General features: G+C 37.2%; 1 pseudogene; it reads right to left on the bottom strand.

Moving 5' to 3' along the window:
• Window positions 1-15148: 15148 nt before the first annotated feature.
• On the bottom strand, window positions 15149-16046 carry LOC111909644 (uncharacterized; annotated as a pseudogene).
• Window positions 16047-19779: the final 3733 nt, after the last annotated feature.

The following is a 19779-nucleotide window of genomic DNA, read 5'->3' as shown; positions in this document are numbered from 1 at the left end:
CCGGATATTACTGAAGGTTTATCCAAGGATTTTCTTCGATCGCTAGTCCATTAACAGCTTTGACCCACAAAGGAGCTTTTATGCTTGGAATGATAAGCACAGAGAAGCTTTCGAGTTGCTAAAGAAGAAGCTATGTGAGGCACCGATTCTATCTCTACCCGATGGAGTTGAAGACTTTGTTGTTTATAACGATGCGTCTAGGGTTGGATTGGGTTGTGTTTTGACCCAAATAGATAAGGTGATCGCGTATGCATCTCGACAGCTGAAAGAACATGAAAAGAACTACCCGACTCATGATTTGGAGTTGGCAGCGGTAGTTTTCGCTCTAAAAATATGGAGGCATTACCTCTATGGAACAAAGTGCAAATTGTTTACTGATCATAAGAGTCTCCAAAATCTCTTTAGTCGGAAAGAATTGAACATGAGATAGCGATGCTGGCTAGAATTACTTAAAGACTATGACTGTGAGATACTTTACCATCCCGATAAAGCTAATGTTGTTGTTGATGCTCTCAGTCGGAAAGCCAATCTTGAAAAAAGAAGGCCAAGATCGTTGAGAATATAAGTTGTCTCGACTATTTTGGAAAGTATAAAGAAAGCTCAAAGAGAAACTTTTGAAAATAATGACCGGAAAGAGGAACGTTTGGGTAAAACGTTGGTGTTCGATACAAACGGTCATGGACTGAAGGTATTCCAAGATCGGGTTTGGGTACCTAAGTCAGGAGGAATGATAGATCTTCTGATGGAAGAAGCTCATAAAACCATGTACTCCATTCATCCCGGTAGCACAAAGATGTATAGGGACCTGAAACCCTATTACTGGTGGCCAACAATGAAGCTCGACATTGCGAAGTATGTGGCGGAGTGTGTGACATGTGCAAGAGTCAAGGCACAACATCAGAAACCGTACGGAAGTTTAGAACCTTTTCCTGTGCCTATGGGTAATTGGGAAGACATCACGATGGATTTTGTCACTAAACTACCCAGGACAAAGAATGGTCACGACATGATTTGGGTGGTCATTGATCGATTCACTAAGAGTGCGCATTTCATAGCAGCCAATGAGAAATGGTCTATGGAAAAGCTTGTGAATTCTTACGTGAAGGAAATTGTGAGGCTTCACGATGTTCCGCTAACGATTGTGTCAGATCGTGATAGCCGTTTCACCTCGAGGTTTTGGAAAATTCTACAAGAGGAAATGGGTACCAAGTTATGTTTAAGTACAGCTTACCATCCGCAGACTGATGGTCAGAGCGAAAGAACGATACAAACACTTGAAGATATGTTGAGAGCGTCTACCCTAGAATTCTTAGGTAACTGGGATGAACATTTACCTTTGGTATAATTTTCCTACAATAATAGTCTCCACTCGAGCATAAAGATGTCACCTTATCAATCTTTGTATGGACAGAAGTGTCGTACGCTGTCTTGTTGGCTTGAGGCTGGGGAAAAGCAGTTTATGGGACCGGAGATAGTCCATCAGACTGCGGAAAAGTTGAAAATAATTAGGGAGAGGATGTTAGCAGCTCAGGATCGTCAAAAGAGCTATGCTGACAAAAAGCGAAGACCGATAACTTTTGAAGTTGGGTATTCAGTCTTACTTAAAGTCTCGCCGTGGAAGAGACTTATAAGATTTGGAAAAAGGGGAAAGTTAAGTCCAAGGTTTATTGGACCATTTAAATTTTGTCACACCCCAAAACCGAGAACGGCGGAATACGTTTTGGGATTGAGGACGTCATGTACAGTATCATAACAATTGTATAATAGTAAAAACAAGCGACAACAACCATTGCATAAATATAGTAATTGTAAATACAAGCGTGTTCTGTACAGTTTGATAGACACCAAAAGTATAAACAAAAGAAAAGATGGGTCTTGTATATGCTCCATCTTCTCAAAAGCTGCATCAGTACCTGTCTATTTTTGACCTGAGAATACAAGTTATTTTGAAAACGAGTATCAGCATAAAGCTGGTGAGTTCATAAGAATTTAGTGTCATTGCTTGTATAAAAGTGTTTACGATCATGTAATGTAAAAGTTGTGATTAATGTTTGAAAATAGTAAAATCCCTAGAAAATCCTATATTTTCCAGATTTGCATATTTGTAAGTTTAATCCTTCGAGTGTGTAAAAGTTTTCCCCATCGAGACTGTCAATCATGAAAATAAGGGTATAGATTTCATTTATGTAAAGTAAATGAGGGAAGATAATATCTTATTTCAGCAGTTTTACTGTCGGCTGGATATAGTAGTGTTGCAAACTTTAACTTAGTAATACATGTATATATATTCACTTCAGGAAGTTAGTTTTTAGCCTTTAATTCTTAGTGTGTTAACTTGGGTATGAATATGATTTCTAATGTAACCAATCTGAGTGATAATAGAGTGTCTGATGACCTTCCCAGTCATACGTAGTGTAACGATGTTTCGTCACCCCTGGGCCTAGTCGGCTCGGACTATAGTTAGCAGTCGGGATGTAATAGTGTCCGTCCTGTAGAAATTTATACTTGTACTGGTTGCTTTCCTTCTGGGAAGCTCTGGTTACACGGTGTTTGCACAGTAGAGTGCCATATAGAAGAATAGTGTATCATATTTTGGATTAGTGTTTTCTATTGTATTATAGTGTAATGAACTTTTTAGTATAATGTATAGAGTGTTCTTTTTAACATGTATTATCCCGTAATAGTAGTAATTATAGAGAGCATCATAGTGATAGGGGTAATGAGCAGTAGTCTTAACTATACCTATTATAGTTAAATAGAGTGTAGGATTGCATGCCTTTGATTTACAAAGGTATTGACTTAAGTGAAGACTTTCATATCTAACACAAATATATATGATATATAACTAAGAATTCAATGATAATCGGATAGATAACAGTATACCCTAAGACCACAATCAAACAAGAATAGGAAGTAAGGCGAGCTATCGGTCCTAAGTCCTTCAAATCTTACTTATATAAATATATTGGTGTAGATATAATTTTAAAAGAAAAGAGGTTTAAAAATAATTTGATAATAGATTAATAACAGTTTAACAAAATTTGCGTTTGAATGTTATTTAAAAGAGTTTTGTTTACAAGGCAATTAAAAGTATAGAAAATCCTTTTTGTTAGCAAGTTATAAATCACATGCGATTAATACCATAAAATGTTGGATCTAACTTGTATTCCCCCCCCCCCATAAAAGTATTTAAAAACAGTTGAAAGGCTAATTAAGGGGTATGAACTCACCTGCAGCAAGTGGATCGGATGGAAGTCTCGGTTGAGTGTTTGGTGTCAAGTGAAGACTTGAACACACTTTATGACCCTAGTAACATGTAAATACATATGTTTACATATAATTAGTGATTAAAACACTAATTTAACACATATAGACATCCTAATGCGAAGAAAAACGCTTTGGTCAAGTGCTAGGAGGCTATTGGGTTGAAAGGAAAGAGTGTAAGGCCTCACTATGGAGTTTACTCCTTAATTACCCACCTTAGGTGAGTTTGCGGTTGAGGGACCAATTCCCCCATGAGTTTACGGCCGTAAACTCATGGGAGGAGTGTATTTGAGTGCTTAAGGGTCTCTTACATCACTAGGAAGGGTTCTAAGGTTAAATCCATGGCTTGAGAAGTGATTAGGGTCTAAAAGGGGCACTTGTAACAACCCGAAATTTCCATTCTGTATAACATATCAAGTCAATAGAAGTTAGAACAGTTGCATTAAATTTTCAGACTTTTGGAATAAGTTTGGAGTATTTCAGGATTTACACTTAAGGAGATATCAAGAGAGTGGATGCACTAGGGTTTTGTGCAACTATGTTATTTCAAAACTCTATGATATTAGACTTCATTGCGTGAATAAAATATTTTCTGCCAAAAATCCCAGGACTATATATAGGATTCTGAGCCATATTTATTCATTAGTTACATTTCCAACTAGAGAAAAGCTGAATTCTCTCTCAAGGATCTTCGGACTTTCGTCCCAGAACGTGAGTACTTCTATCTTGTTATATTATATAGCTTAGATTGTGCATAATAACATCAAAATCATAACAAAACAACAAGATTTGAGAGTTTACCGCCCAAGAACATCTTGGACCGTAAACCCTCCTTTAAGGCACAAATGGTGCCTAGTCCTTTCCTTAAGCAATGAAACTAGTTTGGACTTGTACCCTAATGTGTTTAGGACTAGAAAACAACCTTAGAACACCAAGAGTAAGGTGTTCACGGCCCAAGAAGTTCCAGGGCCGTGAACTCCAACCATTAGGGCCAAAAGGTAATTCAAACTCTCCTAAAGCCTTGTACACTAGCCTAGTTTAGTTCCTAGTTAAATTAGGGACATGGAAATCACCAAAAACACCCTTCCAAGGGAGATTACGGCCGTAATCTCCAAGGGGTTGGTCCCAAGGTCGTGAACTCCTCAAAGGAGTTAAAAGGAAGCCCTAACCCTCTAGTAAGCCTTGATTTTTAGCATAGAACATTACACCATGGACCTAAGGACCAAGATTCACGAAATGGTACTCCTTACCATGAGTTTACGGCCGTAAACTCATGGGGGAGTGGTCCCAGGGCCGTGAACATTAAGAAAGGCCATTTTAGGGCCTTAAACCTACCCAAACACTTGTTTAAGCTTTGAAGCACTTAACCACTTAAGTTGTAATAGCTTTGAGCATCATTTAGAGACCCAATTGAGAGTTTACAGCTAGGAGTTTACTCCCCTGGGCCGTAAACTCCAACACACATGGTCTTTGGACCATAAACTCCCGTATGAGGCTTTGCACTCATTTGTTGCAACCCGATAGCCTCCTAGCACTTGACCAAAGTGTTTTCCTCGCAATAGGATGTTTATACATGTTTAATTAGTGGTAAAATCACTAATTCGTTATATACATATGTCTTCATATGTATTTAGGATTATTGTATGTGTCTAAGTCTTCACTTGACACCAAGCACTGGTCGGACACTTCCTTCCGATCCGCTCACTGCAGGTGAGTTCATACCCTTAAATTAACCTTTTAAATGTTTCAAATGTTTATAAATGCTTTATGGGGGGAATACATGTTGAATCATGATTAGTTATTATATCAATCACAAATGATTAATAATTAAACATGCAAATGACTTTACTTTACGTTAACTGTTTTGCCAATCAGTTTTCATCAAATGTTTGTCTTGAACGTTTTTAAGTGTTTAAAACACTTTATTAAACACAGTATGTTTCATTTCAAACCCTGTTACATTTGTGGGTCAAACAAAGGTTCCTTTATACTTAAACTGTTATTATCAATCAAATACTTTCAAACCATTTTATAAATTGAAATCAAGTCCATCTCTTCTTAGGTATTAATTTTCCTTTAAAGGTTTTACAAAACTCCTTATATACTTTTATATTGTCAATTGCATGCCGGTATATGTATATTTATATAGTTAATGTTTAAAGGACTTAGGAAGGCTAACCCGCTTTATCTCCTTTTTCCCGTTGGGATGGGGTCTGGTAGGGTATCGGGTATCCGTCCGAAGGTCGTTTAACTAGCAATTATATATCATGTATACATATAGAGACATAAGAGTTGTCCTCAGTCAGTTCAGTACCGTTGGGTAGCAAAGGCATTACTTCAGGTTATACACGTACACGGTTAGTAACTATTATAGGTTTAGTTAGGAGATACCACTTACCATTCCAAGTACAAGGAATCACACAAGAGTCAGTTCATTCATGAGTCTAAACTAGTACATTACATGATACGTGAGTACATTTACATAGACATGCTTACATGAGTACATTCACGTAGGTACGCTTACATGAGTACGTTTACATAGATACGCTTACATGAGTACGTTTACATATCCTTACATGATACATGAGTACGTTTACATATACTTACATGATACATGAGTACGTTTACATAGATACGCTTACATGAGTACATTTACATATATACATTTATTTGTATGCACTTACATGGATACTTGTACCTAGATTCACTAGGATGATTTACTAGTACATTATGTGTAAATTATCCTGCCTATCCCAGTTCAGCGGGATGTCTAGACGGGACTAACCATTCCAGAACCCACCTGTTAGCAACAATGGTAAATGAACATCTACGGATGCCTACGGTTATTACTTATATTAGGGGTACCTTTACAGGACTAACCATTCTTTTAGCCTACTGTTCGCTACAGAGGTAAATGACCATCTACGGATGCCTACGGTTAATACTTATATTAGGAGTACCTTTACGGGACTAACCATTCCTTAAACCTACTGCAGCTACAGAGGAAAAATTGAACAATCTACGGATGTTCAAAGGTTATACATTTCGCTAGTCGCGATGTCGTGTTAATCCTAATACAAAAGGACAACACTTACATGATTATATTTTTCCTATTACTTTATTTCGTGATACATTTACGTAAACGATGAGGTATACTTTAGTTTTATACTAATAGTTAAACAGGGAAAACCATCACATTTACAGAGATGCGTACTTTCAAAACAGTAGGGTCTTGGTAGAAGACTTCTTTCATAGGGATCATAGGGATTTCCAGGGTTAGTCAAACTCTTTCCATTACTGTCACAATCAGGAATTTTGAGCCTTGTTATTACAACACTTAAGTCTAATTATGAATTAAAAACATAAGAGCATGTATGATGCTTACTCTATGACAACAAAATTTCAATCAAACACCCCATGCACATAATTCAAATAGTCATTAAACAATTGGAAACCCTAGAAGTTCTTGTTTAAGTCCATTTTTGGACTAGGACTTCTTTATTGAGCCTAAAGGACCAATAAGCTTCCAATTTGGCTATCTTGGGCTTAGAACTCTTAAATGGGCTCCAATTGGACCCATTTCCATTTAATTAAATATTTTGGGCCATATTGGGCCTAGAATGAAATAGATTAATTATATGAACCATTTTGGACCATAATTAACCTAATCTAGCCTAATAAAGCATAAAAATCACATTTATATTTTTATAGGGCCAAAAATCATTCAACCTAACTATAACATGGGCTTAAGGGCAAAAAGCCCAAAAACCTCCTCTTACCCTCCCCATTCTCGGCCCAAGCCCAAGATAAAGAGGAGTTGACTTTGTGACTGACACCTCACCATTATTCATGGGACATCCATGCATGAGAACTCAAACATCCATGCACTCACATACTTCCAAGCTTAGCCACTCTTTTCTCATTCTCTCTCTCTTGCTCTTGGCCGAGTTCAAGCACACACACACACATTTCACTCATTTTTCTCTCAAGAAAACTCCCTCATATCTCCTCCATATTTTCGAAATCTAAGAAGGATTCAAGGGGATTCTTACACAAGTACTTCATCTAAGGTAAGATAAAGTTTTGATCTATGATATAGGTTCTTTGTTTTATCAAAATCTCCTTCTAATCCATGTAAAAATCATGATCACTCTCTTAGAAACCCTCTAAGTTCGAGATCTTCCAAGGAGGGATACTAAGGCCGAATTTTCTTCTCACTTTCTTCCAAAAACCGAAACCACACCCAAAGGTGAGCTTCATACCCCCTATTTTTCTGTTTTTATAAGTTTTTGTGGGGGAGAATACAAGCATATGTGTAGATCTATGAGTTCATGTATGTCTTGTGTGATTTTATGCATGTATGTATGATTTTTATGTGTTATGTGATGATTATTTTAGCTAAAAATACCTAAAAACCGAGACATACAACATGAAGAATGAAATAAACATAGCTTATATCATTCTCCACTAATCAAGTCAATAAAAATGATTTACTTAGTTAAGATGAACATTTTTGGACACAAACCCCATTTTTGCGCTCAAAATGTCAAAAATACAAAACTAAGGGGGCCAAAATGACAAAACATAATTTCTGGAGGTTGAAACAAGTTCAAATAGTTTTTAAGATAAATTTTCTGAATAAAAACATTTTTTGAGGGGCTTAAAATGTGACTTTTAAACCTAATGGGCTAAAAAAAGGGCTTTTCGGCCCAATAAGCCCCAAATTGCGAAAAATTGGAAATAGAGGGGCTGAAACTGCACATTCCTGAAAAACAGGGGATTACTAGTGTAATAAAACTATTTCAAGGGTCAAAATGTTTTCAAATTAAAAAGGGACTAAAAATGCAAAAAAAAAAATCCATTTTGGGCCAAAATTGTAAAAGTTGCGAAAATGAGGGTTTCAACCGAGAAAATTTCATTTTTGAGGGACTTAAGCTGTTTATTAAGTAAACTTGGGCTGAAAATGTCTTTTCAACAAGTTTTGGTACTAAAGTGTCAAGAAAAATGGTTCAAGGACTAAAATGGAAATTCCTTCATATAAATGGCTAAAAGTATAAATTTTATCCAAGGAGGGGCATCAAAAAGAAAAACTCTAATTTTTAAAACAATAAACCCCTTAAGGTAAAAATTCAAGTACCACGGATACCAGCGAAACGTATTAGCAAATACACCTTCAACACCCAAAAATCGTTACCAAACGAATTGATTCGGTCTCGAATCAATAACAAATCAAAAATCAATAAACAACGATACTTCAATACACAAACGGAAATTTACGAGAAGTCAATACACCATCTTTGGGCCCGAAAGTTTCAAATCGTGCTCGTTGGGCCTAGCTAGCCCAATGACATGATCTTTAGGCCCGAAGGAAACACGCTTACATGTTGTTGGGCCTTATATGACCTAATTTCGTGTAAAAGGACTTTCAATAGCTTTTGTGCTGTTGGGCCCCAAGGGTCCTTCGGTACTGCTAGCAAAGTCGAGAAGTCAAATGTGAGTCGGGCCAAGGGCCTTTCGCATTCACGATAGCCTTGAACGACTTATGGAAATAACGGGGGATTCACACCCTCTTTTCTCCTCGGTTGTGGGGTTATGAGAAGTCAGGGTGGTTGGATTAAGTGAGTAGTACGGACGACGCCTAAGGGATCGTTTGTAAAGTTGTAAACTAGTCATTTTTAATAATGCGTGCTTATAACGACTCACAACCCATAATTAATCCAATGTCACCTGGAACTATAGAATTCAACGTCGTATCGAAAATAATACTAACTAAGCCACGTAATTTGAGGTATTAGGAAAACATCGGGTTTTCCTAGGGAATTCAACACTTTCACCTATGCGATTTATACAAAGTCTAACAATTATTCACATTTACAGAAATCAACAAGCATACTTACGGATCTTCACACTTTTTCTTACTTACAATAATCTTTTCAGAAAATATCGGATTTTCTGGTGGTTTTCAAAATAATACAAATCATTACTTTTCAAACATTACTTATGAACTCACCAACATTTCATATGTTGACGTTTTTCCAAAATACTTGTATTCTCAGGTAACAGGTAAATCGAAGAAAATGTATCCAGTGATATCATGATGTTTTGTTTAATTAATATCGAACTGTTTATGTTTCGGAATTGTAATGTGTAAAAACAATATACTGAATGTAAACACTGATGGTTCTAATATTTCAATGCATGGTGACGAATGATGTTATGATTCATGTATATTCATTGTGATGGTATTCAATTGAGTCACAATAGCCCTCAGACGTTTCCGCCGTCTGGTTCGAGGGTGTGACAATTACTTACAAACATTTACATACTTATATGAGCTTTCTTTCAAAACAATGTTAAGACTTCAATTACAAGTTTTACACATCAAAGACACATTAATACTTATGAATTCACCAGCTTCTTGGCTGATACTCGCTTTCAAAATAACTTGTATTCTCAGGTCACACATAGACAGGTACGACGACCAGGTTTGTGAAGACGGAGCAGTCCAGACTCGTCTTATTCTGATTATTTTATTGTTGTACATTATGAAAGAATACACTTGTAATTAAAATTCATAGTATTTATGCAATGGATGATGTTGTTGCTTGTTTACTACTTTACATTGTTGTGATACATTACATGACGTCCTCCGCCCCTGAACGTTTCCGTCGTTCTCGGTTTTAGGGTGTGACAGCACTCCCTAGGAGTTTGCGGTCCTTGGACCACTCCTTGGGAATTTACGGTCGTGAACACTATGGTTTACGGCTGTAAACCCTTGGACACCTCCTTTCCTTCGTTTTTGTGGTCCTAAGCTCACTCCTACAAGTTTCTAGGTCAAGGTCCAAGGCTAAATAAGGGGTTTAGGGCTCATTTTGCATCATTTGAGGGAGTTTACGGCCTAAGAATGTTCTTGGGCCATAAACCCTCATTCAAGCCTCCAAACATGATGTTTATGGTCCAAAACACTTCAAGGTTAAGTTCTAAGCTAGTCTCTAAGCCTAAGGAAGGGATTTGGGGGCATTTTGGCACACTTTTAGGGGTTTACGGACCTAGAAGGTTCCTGGGCCGTAAACTCCTTGTTCTTGGCATTTTTGGACAATTTTTAATGCTATATTGACATGAATGAGCTTTAGAACAATCTAGGGTAAGAGAACTTACAGTTTGGGGACGAAAACTTGCGGATTTTTGGAAGAATCGGGCCTTGAAGAGAGAGAGTAGAGAGAGTGACTAGAGTGGTAAAAAGGTCAAGTTGATGACCACTCAACCCTTTTATAGGGTTGAGTTTGTGGCCAGGTGGGAATCTACCCAATACCGACGTTAAACGAAGTTTAAAATTTTACCCGATTAAATGGTCGTAACCCGGCTCAGTCGTAAACTAAAATTTTTCTCAAATAAATTCGAGGGCGTTACATGTGTTTTTATTTCGTTTCAACACTTATGAATATAAAATAAAAACATTAATTTATTTGCCTAACCCAAATATTAACTGAAATAATAATAATAAAAATTATTTTATTAGCGGAAATGGGTTACAATGACGGAATAAATTTCAGGTTGTCACAAAGTTCTTCAGAGAATAGGGAACCAAGCTTACAAGCTCGAACTACCAGAAGAACTGAATGGAATTCATAACACTTTCCATGTATGCTATTTAAGGAAATTCACGGGAGAAGTTCCCGATATGATTCCACTTTCGGAGTTAAGAATTGACGAAAACAAAAGGTTGATTGAAGAACCAGAGGCAACCGTTGACCGAAAGACTAAGAAATTGCGGCGTAAGATGGTTGAGTTAGCGCTTGTCCGTTGGAAACACACGAATGGGCCAAATCTCACTTGGGAAACGGAGATTGACATGATGAGTCGCTACCCGCAGTTTTTTGTTGACGTATGATTCCGGGGACGTAATCATTCTAAGGTGGGGAGAATTGTAACGCCCGTGTTTCTGGGCTTGCCATTTTTAGCAATGTAATAGTCTAGGTTAAACTTTGTAACCCATTTTGAAATAATAAGAATGTATTATTTGAATATTATGTGTTTTATGCTTAATTGCTTAATTATGCGGCTTAAATGAATAAAGAATAAATTAAGCTTCAAAATTTAAGTGTAAAGTAAGTCTGATATCTTTACATAAAGTTGTAGTGGCCGAAACGAGGTTTCCAAATATATATAGAATGCCCAAATCTGACTTCGTATGAGGAAGTTATGATTTTATGAAACTTCGACTTAGCAATATGCAGCCCAAATACTCGATTTGAGATCGAGTGGTCTTTAGCCCAAACGATCTAAACGAGAATCGAATATCTCGTTAATAGTAGCGAAACTATTAAAAGATAGGCGAAAACGGACGTCGGCTGAAGAAGTTATGAATTTATAACGGAGTTTTCCTGTTTAGGCCTACTAAAAATAATTAATAAAAATAAAAGTCAAAATTAGCCGACGGAGTCTAAACGAAAATTGTAGAGCGTAGTCTTACCTTCGCGTGGATATAAAGAACGTTGAAAACGGAGTTCGTATGAAGAAGATATGAATTTTTGAAGTTTATTAATTAATTAAAATATAAATTTAGACAAAACTTCAAAAATGGTCCCTGTGGTTTCCGAAAATATCAAGTTTAGTCCCTAAGTTCAAAAAATCTCACAGATGGTCCCTGTGGTTTCAAAACTTTTAACATTTGGTCCTTCTGGCTAACTCCGTTAGCTTTTGGCCGTTAAGTGGAGGGTATTTACGTCATTTCGCTGCCACAGGGACCATTTATGAAGATTTGTCTTATTTTAAAAAGAAAAACTAATTATTTAATATTAAAGGGACCCACTTCTCTCTCTCTAATTTCGTCTGTATCAAAACACTTATAAGAAATCAATGTGTATAGAGACCAAAAGAACCTACAAAATACAAGTATATTTAGTTTGTAGCACATTCTGAAGCATTGTTGTTACCCGTAGATCACCATCTCTCATCGAAAATCTCATACTGGGTTCATACTCAAAATAAGTGTGTCTGTATGTGTTCATCCTCTAAACTCATCTTCTGATTCTTCTTTATGGTTATCCAATCAACCACATGAACTCATAACATCTGATACAAGAAACATCAATGATAAATTGTTGGTTGGAGGCTCATTTCTGCAAGATTAACAACCTTGAAGATTGTTTGATTTATTACCCACCCAAAACCCTACGCTTCATCCCCAAATAGTAATCCCTTCGAATTTGATTTGGTCCACAAATATTATGAAAGATTATGTTGGATTATCTGTATGTAATGCGAGGAAATCGTGGGTTTTATCTCCCTTGCATAGTCATCCTCGTTGTGAAGGGTAGGGAGGAAGAACAATAATTAGAAATTCTTAGAGCCAACTATCGCTGGTGGAACATGAAATCTGTGAAAATGAAGAATGTGAATCCCAGATCAATGTTTGGGGTGTCAAATGTTCATCGGAAGTAGTGGAGAAGAAATAGGAAAGAAAACGAAGAAGGTCTACAGAGGATTTCATCTCTGTAAGTGGTTGTGGATGCACCCGTCTTCTTCCTTACGAACATCATCATCTTCTTCCTCTCTTCGTATTCCAGCCAACACCACCACCCATCTCTGCCTCCGTCGATAACTGGGTGCTCTAGAACCCTAGATTTGAGCTAATTTGACACGATTTTGTTGAGACCTTACTACTTAAAGTTGATCAGATCTATCACCTTTCTTTCTTTGCTTCCCCTGTCAATTACAAACACAATATGGTCAATACAATCATATTGGGGCATGATTCTTGCTAACAAACATCAGTGAGGACATAAGTTGAAGAACGCACTACTAGAAAAACAGCCTTTTACGACGCTCATTGCGCGTCGTAAAAGGCTCAGACGACGCGCAAATGCGTGTCAAGGAAGGCCCTGTCATAAAGAGAGACGACGCGCATTTACGACGCTCATTTACGACGCGCAATTACGACGCGCGTTTACGACACGCAATGCGTATCAAGGAAGGCCCTGTCATAAAGGAAGATGACACGCATTCGCGTGTCGTAACCTTATGACGCGCGTGTTAATGACACGCAATGCGTATCAAGAAAGCCCCTGTCAAGAAAGGCCATGTCATAAATGAAGATGACACACATTTTTGCGTATCGTAAATTTAAATGTTTAAAAAAAATAAATTTATATATTTATTAATTTTCAAATTAAATTTGCATTTAATTTCTCATAATAGAAATAAAATAGCATATACAAAAAATACAATCCATTGCATAATATAAAATAAAATTTCATACTCAAATCATAAAAGGTAAGATGAAAAACAAAATCAAAGATATAGTTACACCAAATTCAGAAAACAATTACCCTAGCTACATTTGTTCTATTTTCTATCCCACTCCAATCCACTTCCCTAGCTGCATGTGCTATCAAACTCCATCTAATTGTCCTTGCACAACCGAACAAACAAACATGACTATCAAAGATATAGTTATGTGAATTTCAGAAAAAAATACCCACCTGAACATTTGTAGAGTCTATATCTATTCGTAGTCGTCTGGTACTTCAGCAAACATGTATTACCTTTGAGGATGAAAAACATTAAGGTTGGATCCATGGAAACTAGAAATCAAATTTTCAACTTATGAGAGAAATTAAAAGGTAGAAATTGAAGCTTACCTACCTGTTGTAGCATCCACATAATACTCCCACATCCATTTCATATAACATTTTTTACACAACTTCATTTGACCACCATATGTACATATATTAAATTCTCAAAGCTCTGTTTTAATTTGCTTTTTAAATTGCATGAAACATTGAAACCCATGTTAAGCCTTTATATCATATAAAAATTAAATAACAGATTGTAGTTGAAACCCATGAAAAATGCTAATTCTTGAAAATTCATTACTCCAAACCTGTTTAGACTGATCATTACAACCACCTAGAATGCTCCACACAGCTCCAAAAGGTGGCAGCAAGCTCCACACAGCTCCAAAAGCATGGGAAAAAATTTGAGACCAACAAACACAACAACTAAGCAAAACACAGAGCAGGGGTAAAATGGTCAAAAAGGCAGAAAACACTTCAAAGTTCAAATAGCAACCGTAGCAGGTTAATGATGTAGCTATAAAATTAGCAATTAGATACCTAAGAAAGAAATCACAAGTTTCCCCAAGTTTCCCCTGTTCCAACAATTAATAAAATCAATAATTCACAAATTAGGTTAATGATGTAGCTAATTTTTTATACTCACAAGAGAATAAGGGAATAAGTGATGCAATCGATTTCTACATGACAGAGTCAGAAAGAAGACCGGGTGTGTTGTTGTTCTTATAACATGCCTTGCTTCAGAACCCACACCATGTACTATCTCTGGTTCACTTTCCTGCAATATAAATCCAACATGAACAGATTATCAATAACAACTGATGATATATAAGAATTTTATGAATGATATATAAGAAAAGTTATGATAAGGGAAAAGGAACTTGCACTCACTCTTTCATCATCATGTTCTACCTTGTCGCATCTCAAGCATCTCTCTCCCGAGCCAGTCAACTGAACTAGATAAATAATTCAAGCCGGTAACAACTCTGGAATTGCCAACTCCGCCATGTCCAAGGTTGGTAGAAGCCATTTAACACCTGATGAATAGCACAAAGGTGGCAACGACTGTTTCTTTAGTAACTTCCAGGAAGTTTTTTATAAATGTCAACCAAGGGTATAATGGACCAAACTTGAAATAAATTTATATTTATCCCTGACATGACGTTGAAGTTTTCAACCTCGAGTGTCAATACCAAGCATATCCCTGGAACTTTATGCTGTTGGATCGATGTATATCAGGAGCTGTAAAATCAAAAATAAAAAACATTAAATATGAGTAAATGCAAATTGTAACTTACCAATAGACATTAAATATGAGTAAATAAAAAATCAAGAACATCATCAACCAATAGTTTGATACCAATAAATTCATCACGATTAGCAAGGCTTCTAGCAAGGCTAATTGCTCATTCACTATAATCTATTCCAGTGAGATCGGAGAACCTATTTATACTAACATCAAAAGTAATAAAGAATGATTTATCAATTATCATCGTACCAAAAGGAGGAATAAGTGTTATTATGTATAATACTATACCCCTGTTTAGCAAGCTCTTGAAGAAGTAGCCCATTGCCTGTTCCAACATCAAGAACACTCCATCTTGCTAAATCTTTATCCTCTTGACTAACAGACTCAGAGTCATCAATTTTATGTTGAATTTGTAAATGTCTTTGTGAAATGTCAGCACATAGTCCTTTTTTCCATGAAGCAACCATTTCCATGACATCTGCCCCAAACCTTTAGAAAGAATTTAAAAAGTCATACAAAAAAGCATCTTGTCAAAGAAGGTATATGTCATAGTCAATTAGATATACATACCAAACTTCACCAGCATCCCCATGTTCACGAAAATTTGTCAATTCATGTGCATATGTTGCATCCCAGTAACTTTGATACCCCAGATGATTACCTTGGTTAAAGCTTTAATTTACTAAACCTTCAATTGGAACTGAAGAAGCATAGGGCACTACCCTTGCTGTTGTAATTGATGATTGGGACCCATTTTGCCTAGCAATAACAGATCATAGATGTGACCATTATTGCAACTAAATGAGCTTCAATTCCATTCCATATCTTCAATTCCAACTCTCAAACGCTAAATGGTAATTTTCTCCAGCACTAGCAACTTCAGGGTAAGATTGACAAGTTGATTTAGTTAATGAAGAATCATGATCTTGAAACTGAATTTCAACTAAACAACACATGGGTGTCTTCAAAGTCAAGATCAAGAACTAAAGACGATGGAATTTTCTAAAAAAGAAAAACATTAAGAACAAGAACAAAGGCAAAAGGATTGGATGTTTAAGAATCATAACCCTAATTTGTTTACTAATCACAGATAAAAATGCCCAGATTGGGAAGGAAAATAAACATGCAGGTTCCAAAAATCAAGAAACCCGAACAATTTATGAAGATCTTATAAAATCAAAGAGCTAAATCCAGATAAATTCTAACACTGAAAGAAGAACAAGAAAGGGGTTTGAAAGATTAAAGATGAAAAAACATGAAAGCAGAAATTATACTCTATGGAGGAGAGACTTACCTAAAGTCGCAGGAGAAGAAGTGTTTATGCAATCAGAGTAGTTTTAGGGTTTCCTTCGGTTACTCCCTTCATGTCTCCGACAATCTCCATCTATGGAGGAGAAAGATGAGAGAAAACACGGTGGAAGGGGAGAGACGAGAAGGTGGATGCAAGCGCTTTCCAGAACTAGAATCCAATGTTGGAGAAGATGCAGCAGATGCAAGCGCTGTTGTGGTGCGATGTTGGAATGGTGGAGTCCGAGAGAAAAAACAAATTATGATGGGTAGCTATCATTGTTGGTGATGTTCGATTCATCAGAAGCCCTAGTTCTTCGCTCAATCGTCTATTTTGTGAAAGAAGACATTACCATTGCAAATGCGTTATGTTTGATTAGGGTTTACACAGAGAAGGAAGTGAAAGTCGATCGCAGAGGAAGGGGTTGCAGAGAGAAGGAAGGGAGAGAATGAAATCGATTTGGCGGGTGTAGAGAGTACACAGGGAGGATGGCGGGTGTTCAAAATTTTGGGGGATTTCATTTTCCCTCGGACACGCGCGTTTCTTAAAAAAAATATAAAACGACATTCACAGATGACGCACAAGTGCCTTCCGTGTTTTTAATATTTTTACATCAGACACTAATTTAAAGGCACTCAGTAATGCGCGACATAAATCCTTAAAATTTTTGAAGAGATGACACTTTTTTAATGTCACTCTCTAATGCGTAACATAAATCAAAGAGCGTCGTGTTTTGCGCGTCGTAAAAGGCTGTTTTTCTAGTAGTGACGAGGATAAGAATGATGGAGATGGTAGTGAATATTGGTGTCATCACTAAAAAGATAGTGGCATTGGAGGTGGGTTTCAACAAGAAATGAAGTGGCAGAGCAGGAGGACCACGATGGAGGTGGGGGCTAGAGTTTATTATGGGTTTTTTCTTTGTATGGTTTTCCCTATTTGTTCTAATCTACAATAATCAAATGAAATAGGTAACTAATGAAGATTTTGTATCAGATTCATGGTAAAATTGATTTTGACTTTATAAAATCGAGAGAGAGAGAGAGAGAGAGGTGGGACCCTTTAATATTAAATAATTAGTTTTTCTTTTTAAAATAAGACAAATCTTCATAAATGGTCCCTGTGGCAGTGAAATGACGTAAATACCCTCCACTTAACGGCCAAAAGCTAACGGAGTTAGCCGGAAGGACCAAATGTTAAAAGTTTTGAAACCACAGAGACCATCTGTGAGGTTTTTTGAACTTAGGGACTAAACTTGATATTTCCAGAAACCACAAGGACCATTTTTGAAGTTTTGTCTTTCATTATAAATCTCGATATTATCCGAAGAGGAGTCAACGGACTTATCCGGGTCACGCCCAGCGTACAGCGAAGCGTGACCAGCCTCGCACTCGAGTACTCCGAAGACGTAAGTAGTGACGTTTTTGGGCCGCGTACGCCCAGCATACTCCGAAGTTACGCCCATCGTAACTCCGAGGCTCAGCCCCTATAAATAGCATGTGAAGGCAGCCGGTTTCTTTTTCCATTTTCTTCCTTTCTCTCTAAGTTTTGCATCGTTTTGCGTGCCAATTATATCACGAAGCCCCAGTGTCATTCCCGAGCCCCGAAGCAAGTTCCGGAGTCCCGAAGATCCCGAAGAGCGTTATTTCCGAGCCGAAGCCCTGCCCGCGAGGAGCTCGGTTTTTTTGTGAAGATCTTCCAGATCTATCGAAGAATACTACTTCTGCAAGTTGTAGTGCTGTCCGATCATCTTCTGATCAAGTGAGTGTGTAGTCACTTTCTTCTAACACATAATTATGAAGTATTTTATACAAAATACATGTTATGTGTATATTTTGTTGATTATATGTGTGAATGTATATTCACTTTATTCTATCTCATAGATCTGATTTATTCTCTATGAAATACGTGTTATGTGTGTGTGTCTCATCTGTTATGTGGAAAACGTATTGATTGAACATGCTATACAGGTTTTAAACTATGTATAAAAATGTATATTTTTATCTACTAATATGTTGGGTAGAACATGGGTAGATAGTTGATGTGTGATAAATAGATGAGAGGCATCGATGTTGTTGTTGGTGTTGATCTAGTCATTTAGCAGAGTATGGATAACGATCACAGACTCTTTCTAGACGGTCCTGTGGAACACTAGCAGGCTCATAACCTGTAGGTGTTTTGAACGATGTGTTCACTGGTGTACTCTATCCCCCTCATGGTTGCCTTTAGGACATTTATTGTCGAGGAAGCCCCTTTGCAGTAATGTCCGTCCCAATGAAAATCCTAGATTAGGTCCCTTGTAATAGATGCTGTTTTAGGGACGTAAAGTGAGGATAACGAGAATAGGTCATCGGGTTATTGTTGATTGTTGAATTAAATATAATTATTTATTGTGGGTTGAAAACCCTATATGCTCACCAGGCTCCCAAGCCTGACCCACTTAGTTCATTTGTATTACAGGAAGTGGCGCGAGGGCATAAGATGGATGAATCATCAAGTTGTTTTGTTTACAAGTCTGTATATATATATATATATATATATATATATATATATATATATATATATATATATATATATATATTTGTTGAATGACTTATAATGTTATCATTTATGCTTTCTGGTCTGTATCGGAACATGACATCCCGAGTTTTGATTATATAATAAAAATACATTTCTTTATGAAATGCTTTGGTAAATATTATTTTTTCACGTTTTGTTTTTGGGAACAAATTCTGCAACTCTTTTTAAATCAAAAGGATTTACTCTGAAATTATTTTAAAAGCATAAATGAAACCGGTCTTTTCTGGCCGTGATTTTGGGGATGTCACAGTACATAAACACGATGTCTTCTACGCTCCTGTTACATTACCAAACCCTAACCCTTATGATATGTCCAACCGCCACCCTCACCTCTCATTTCCTCTACCGTTGCCTTATCGCCACCATCATTTCCAGTTGATGACGAAGACGGGAGCCACCAAGTTGAAGACCTCCGTTGTTGCTCCGACGTTGTGGAGGTCGAGGACCAACCTCATGACGTTGCTCAGACGGGTATACCACCGTTTGTGTTGCTGCCACCGGCTGTAGGCGCAGCTGTGGTCGACGTTCGCTGCCGCCTCTCCGTGAGTCCGCTATTTTCTGCCGCTATTGGTCACCACTGTTGCCTCAACGACGGATTTTTCATATGATGCCATTATTACCACCTTTAGCCACCATTGTGGCTGCTAGGGTTACTGTTGCCGTCACCACGCACCACCAGTGGGTGGTTGCATCCAGATTTCGATTTGCAAGTTGTGTGTGGGTGAAATATTGGCTGGAGGACACAAGAAGACCACCATGGCAGCCAACCATGGTGGCTGTCGTCGTGAATGCTTTTTATGCCGCCATAAGCCATCTTGAAAGGT

The sequence above is a fragment of the Lactuca sativa genome, chromosome 5 (genome assembly GCF_002870075.4).
Source record: "Lactuca sativa cultivar Salinas chromosome 5, Lsat_Salinas_v11, whole genome shotgun sequence".
NCBI lineage: Eukaryota > Viridiplantae > Streptophyta > Magnoliopsida > Asterales > Asteraceae > Lactuca > Lactuca sativa.
This window is presented reverse-complemented; position numbering and strand designations above follow the sequence as displayed.